Source organism: Schistocerca serialis, chromosome 4 (genome assembly GCF_023864345.2).
Source record: "Schistocerca serialis cubense isolate TAMUIC-IGC-003099 chromosome 4, iqSchSeri2.2, whole genome shotgun sequence".
NCBI lineage: Eukaryota > Metazoa > Arthropoda > Insecta > Orthoptera > Acrididae > Schistocerca > Schistocerca serialis.
Window position 1 is genome coordinate 415,094,727 of NC_064641.1, and position 5,000 is coordinate 415,099,726.

The 5,000-nt window shown below is 50.2% G+C and overlaps 1 non-coding gene across 1 annotated transcript in view; it reads left to right on the forward strand.

The window, feature by feature from the left end:
* Positions 1-4,583: 4,583 nt before the first annotated feature.
* Positions 4,584-5,000, forward strand: part of LOC126476780 (small subunit ribosomal RNA) — a 1,909-nt gene continuing 1,492 nt past the window's right edge. Inside the window, exon 1 of the ribosomal RNA XR_007587226.1 lies at positions 4,584-5,000. This exon is cut by the window's right edge and continues 1,492 nt beyond it. This is a non-coding gene — a ribosomal RNA (small subunit ribosomal RNA).

The following is a 5,000-nucleotide window of genomic DNA, read 5'->3' on the forward strand; positions in this document are numbered from 1 at the left end:
GCCTGTAACAGGCACACACACAATATCTAACCACCAGCATGGAAGAACATCCAGTGCATCCTCTCCGCCACATGACACAATCCACACTATCATTACCAGACCGGGAGGTCCACCCAGAAAACACAATATCCCACCCTTCCGACATCCGCACATTGCTCAGCTAAGCCACGAACACCCACACATGTCCTACACAGGGGTGCACCCAACATCACAATACTGCCTCCTGTCACAGCACACATTCAATGGCAGGAATGAAAGACACAGATCTGCCACAACCATGGAATTGGAGCGCCGCCTGTCATGAGCCAAAAGTGCATCCTGACGTGACAAATCAGATAATACCGCAGGCATCCAATTACGATAATCACTATCAACGAACCTGCCGCCGCCCCCCCCCCCCAATACACCTTTCCCTACAACAATGTGTATCTGAACCTACGCCATATTGTACCTTAACCTAACCTATATCGTACCTTAACCTAACCTATATTGTACCTTAACCTAACCTATATCGTACCTTAACCTAACCTATATCGTACCTTAACCTAACCTATATTGTACCTTAACCTAACCTATATTGTACCTTAACCTAACCTACGTTGTGCCTTAACCTAACCTACGTTGTGCTTAACCTAACCTACGTTGTGCCTTAACCTAACCTACGTTGTGCCTTAACCTAACCTACGTTGTGCCTTAACCTAACCTACGTTGTGCCTTAACCTAACCTACGTTGTGCCTTAACCTAACCTACGTTGTGCCTTAACCTAACCTACGTTGTGCCTTAACCTAACCTACGTTGTGCCTTAACCTAACCTACGTTGTGCCTTAACCTAACCTACGTTGTGCCTTAACCTAACCTACGTTGTGCTTAACCTAACCTACGTTGTGCCTTAACCTAACCTACGTTGTGCCTTAACCTAACCTACGTTGTGCCTTAACCTACCCTACGTTGTGCCTTAACCTAACCTACGTTGTGCCTTAACCTAACCTACGTTGTGCCTTAACCTAACCTACGTTGTGCCTTAACCTAACCTACGTTGTGCCTTAACCTAACCTACGTTGTGCCTTAACCTAACCTACGTTGTGCCTTAACCTAACCTACGTTGTGCCTTAACCTAACCTACGTTGTGCCTTAACCTAACCTACGTTGTGCCTTAACCTAACCTACGTTGTGCCTTAACCTAACCTACGTTGTGCCTTAACCTAACCTACGTTGTGCCTTAACCTAACCTACGTTGTGCCTTAACCTAACCTACGTTGTGCCTTAACCTAACCTACGTTGTGCCTTAACCTAACCTACGTTGTGCCTTAACCTATCCTAATTTGTGCCTTAACCTAACCTAATTTGTGCCTTAACCTAACCTAATTTGTGCCTTAACCTAACCTAATTTGTGCCTTAACCTAACCTAATTTGTGCCTTAACCTAACCTAATTTGTGCCTTAACCTAACCTAATTTGTGCCTTAACCTAACCTAATTTGTGCCTTAACCTAACCTAATTTGTGCCTTAACCTAACCTACGTTGTGCCTTAACCTAACCTACGTTGTGCCTTAACCTAACCTACGTTGTGCCTTAACCTAACCTACGTTGTGCCTTAACCTAACCTACGTTGTGCCTTAACCTAACCTACGTTGTGCCTTAACCTAACCTACGTTGTGCCTTAACCTAACCTACGTTGTGCCTTAACCTAACCTACGTTGTGCCTTAACCTAACCTACGTTGTGCCTTAACCTAACCTACGTTGTGCCTTAACCTAACCTACGTTGTGCCTTAACCTAACCTACGTTGTGCCTTAACCTAACCTACGTTGTGCCTTAACCTAACCTAATTTGTGCCTTAACCTAACCTAATTTGTGCCTTAACCTAACCTAATTTGTGCCTTAACCTAACCTAATTTGTGCCTTAACCTAACCTAATTTGTGCCTTAACCTAACCTAATTTGTGCCTTAACCTAACCTAATTTGTGCCTTAACCTAACCTAATTTGTGCCTTAACCTAACCTAATTTGTGCCTTAACCTAACCTAATTTGTGCCTTAACCTAACCTACGTTGTGCCTTAACCTAACCTACGCTGTGCCTTAACCTAACCTACGTTGTGCCTTAACCTAACCTACGTTGTGCCTTAACCTAACCTACGTTGTGCCTTAACCTAACCTAGTTTGTGCCTTAACCTAACCTAGTTTGTGCCTTAACCTAACCTAATTTGTGCCTTAACGTAACCCATGTTGTGCCGTAACGTAACCCATGTTGTGCCGTAACGTAACCCATGTTGTGCCGTAACGTAACCCATGTTGTGCCGTAACGTAACCCATGTTGTGCCGTAACGTAACCCATGTTGTGCCGTAACGTAACCCATGTTGTGCCGTAACGTAACCCATGTTGTGCCGTAACGTAACCCATGTTGTGCCGTAACGTAACCCATGTTGTGCCGTAACGTAACCCATGTTGTGCCGTAACGTAACCCATGTTGTGCCGTAACGTAACCTATAATATGCCTTAACCTAACCTATAATATGCCTTAACCTAACCTATAATATGCCTTAACCTAACCTATAATATGCCTTAACCTAACCTATAATATGCCTTAACCTAACCTATAATATGCCTTAACCTAACCTATAATATGCCTTAACCTAACCTATAATATGCCTTAACCTAACCTATAATATGCCTTAACCTAACCTATAATATGCCTTAACCTAACCTATAATATGCCTTAACCTAACCTATAATATGCCTTAACCTAACCTAAAGTGCGCCGTAACCAAAACTATATTGCGCCTTAACCTGACGCACGTTGTCGCTGAACCTGCTCTGTAATTGTTATGCAACTCGTTAAATTAGTGTAGTGTTGCCTAACCGCAACCCTCGCAATATAGTTCGCTACTCGCACTGCCCGGTCCCCTGTGTATCGCGTCATGTTAAACACCTTGCAGGTGTTGCTGACTTTCCACATGCTCCTGCTATACACTGTAATGTGGATAGCAGCAGGACGTACATGCCCCCCCCCCCTTCCCCCCTGCCTTCGCAAGCTGGTCGGTGAGAAGTTTGCATGTTCAACGCCCTTCGCATGCCGACGTACTCAGCCTACGTTGTGGTACGGCCTGTCACCTGTCCGCCGATGTACGCAAAACCCACAAACTGTACTGCACATTGGTCCGTATGTACTGAATGATACATCGTGGCACATGTGGCCGTATGACGACTGCGCCTAGCAACGGCGGACCATACAGTCCAAATATTGTGCACGCAGCTACGTGTCGTCTCCCTATAAGAGCTGGATTGCAGTGTGGTACGCCATACAGACGTGTGGGAGGAACGGACGCCCTGGATGGCGATCAGCATGAGCAGTCTGTTGATGTAGTGGAGCGTGTATTCGGACGTAGTCGTCTCTTCTCACACACCGTGATAGCATGTTGCACCGTGTTCCACATCTGCGACATGCTGCAGAGGCCGGCTGACAGTCGTTCGCGCAATGGACACCGCATACGTACGGGGTCGACCTTCCACGTGTTCTCTAGGCGTGCACATGTTGTTGCGTCTATGTGGGCAGACGTAGTGTGTTGTGACACCTGACACAGGCATGCAATACTCGTTGCAAATGGCGATGGACGTGTACGTTTGCTGGTGACGTTACGCAAATGAACAACTGGTAACCCGTTGTGGTGCGGTTGTTCTCGCTAGAGGTGAATCAGTGTTGGCGACGATCGGTCGAGCTATTAACCGGTTGTTTCAGGGATACCCACCATGCCCACGAACGTGAAAGGGGATCTGGGTGTGAGGCGATACGCGGCGGTGGCTGGGTGGGACCGTCCCCGGCCGGTGAGGGGGGGCCGCCCGGCGTGCTGGCAGCGCGGTGCGTGGGCGCACGCGCTACAGCCGGCTGGTGGGGGCGGCCAGTGGCAGGCGCGCCGGCCGACGGACGCGGCAGGCGGCGCAGCTGCGCGCCGGCGCCCCCTGCTCGCGGCGCCTTGCGGCCAAAGTAGGTCCTCGCGGGCCCGGTGCGAAGCGCGGTGGCCATCTGCAGTGTGCTGGTCCGATTGAGGACTTTGTGCGCTGAGGATGAGCCGCCGCCCGGCGCTCGGCGCCGCGACGCCGTCTGCTGCTCGGTCGCCCCAGCGGTTCTCGCAGGTGGTTTGTATCGCAGCTGTGCGGACGTGTTGGCGCGTGCGCTGTGCTGGGAGAGTTCGCTTCGGCACCCAAGTGGGGCTTTTGTCCTTCTGTGGCGCCGGCGTTGGAGCTGCCGGTCACCGTAGGTGGCGCGTGTTGTCTCCCGCCGGCAATGCCACGACAGCACGCTCCCGGGCCTCTGTCGGCAGCGGCAAGCTCAGTTGGGAGCACGGGTGGTCGCACCTAAAGCGTCTACTCGCCTAACTCCGGACGATTGCGCCTCTCTCGAACCCGACCAAGTACTTAGGACGGCGCTGCGCGCCGCCGGGACCTGAGAGGGTTTCGAGGTGTGTTGTGCAGGGGAGCTCAGCCTCCTCCTGTTTGCAGAATAATTGAGCGGACGCTTGCGTGTTCGCGCGGGCCCCCGGGACACACTCCCGGGCGGCCGGCTGCTCAGCTCTAGTTGACGCAGCTCCCTGGTTGATCCTGCCAGTAGTCATATGCTTGTCTCAAAGATTAAGCCATGCATGTCTCAGTACAAGCCGCATTAAGGTGAAACCGCGAATGGCTCATTAAATCAGTTATGGTTCCTTAGATCGTACCCACGTTACTTGGATAACTGTGGTAATTCTAGAGCTAATACATGCAAACAGAGTCCCGACCAGAGATGGAAGGGACGCTTTTATTAGATCAAAACCAATCGGTCGGCTCGTCCGGTCCGTTTGCCTTGGTGACTCTGAATAACTTTGGGCTGATCGCACGGTCCTCGTACCGGCGACGCATCTTTCAAATGTCTGCCTTATCAACTATCGATGGTAGGTTCTGCGCCTACCATGGTTGTAACGGGTAACGGGGAATCAGGGTTCGATTCCGGAGAGGGAGCCTGAGAA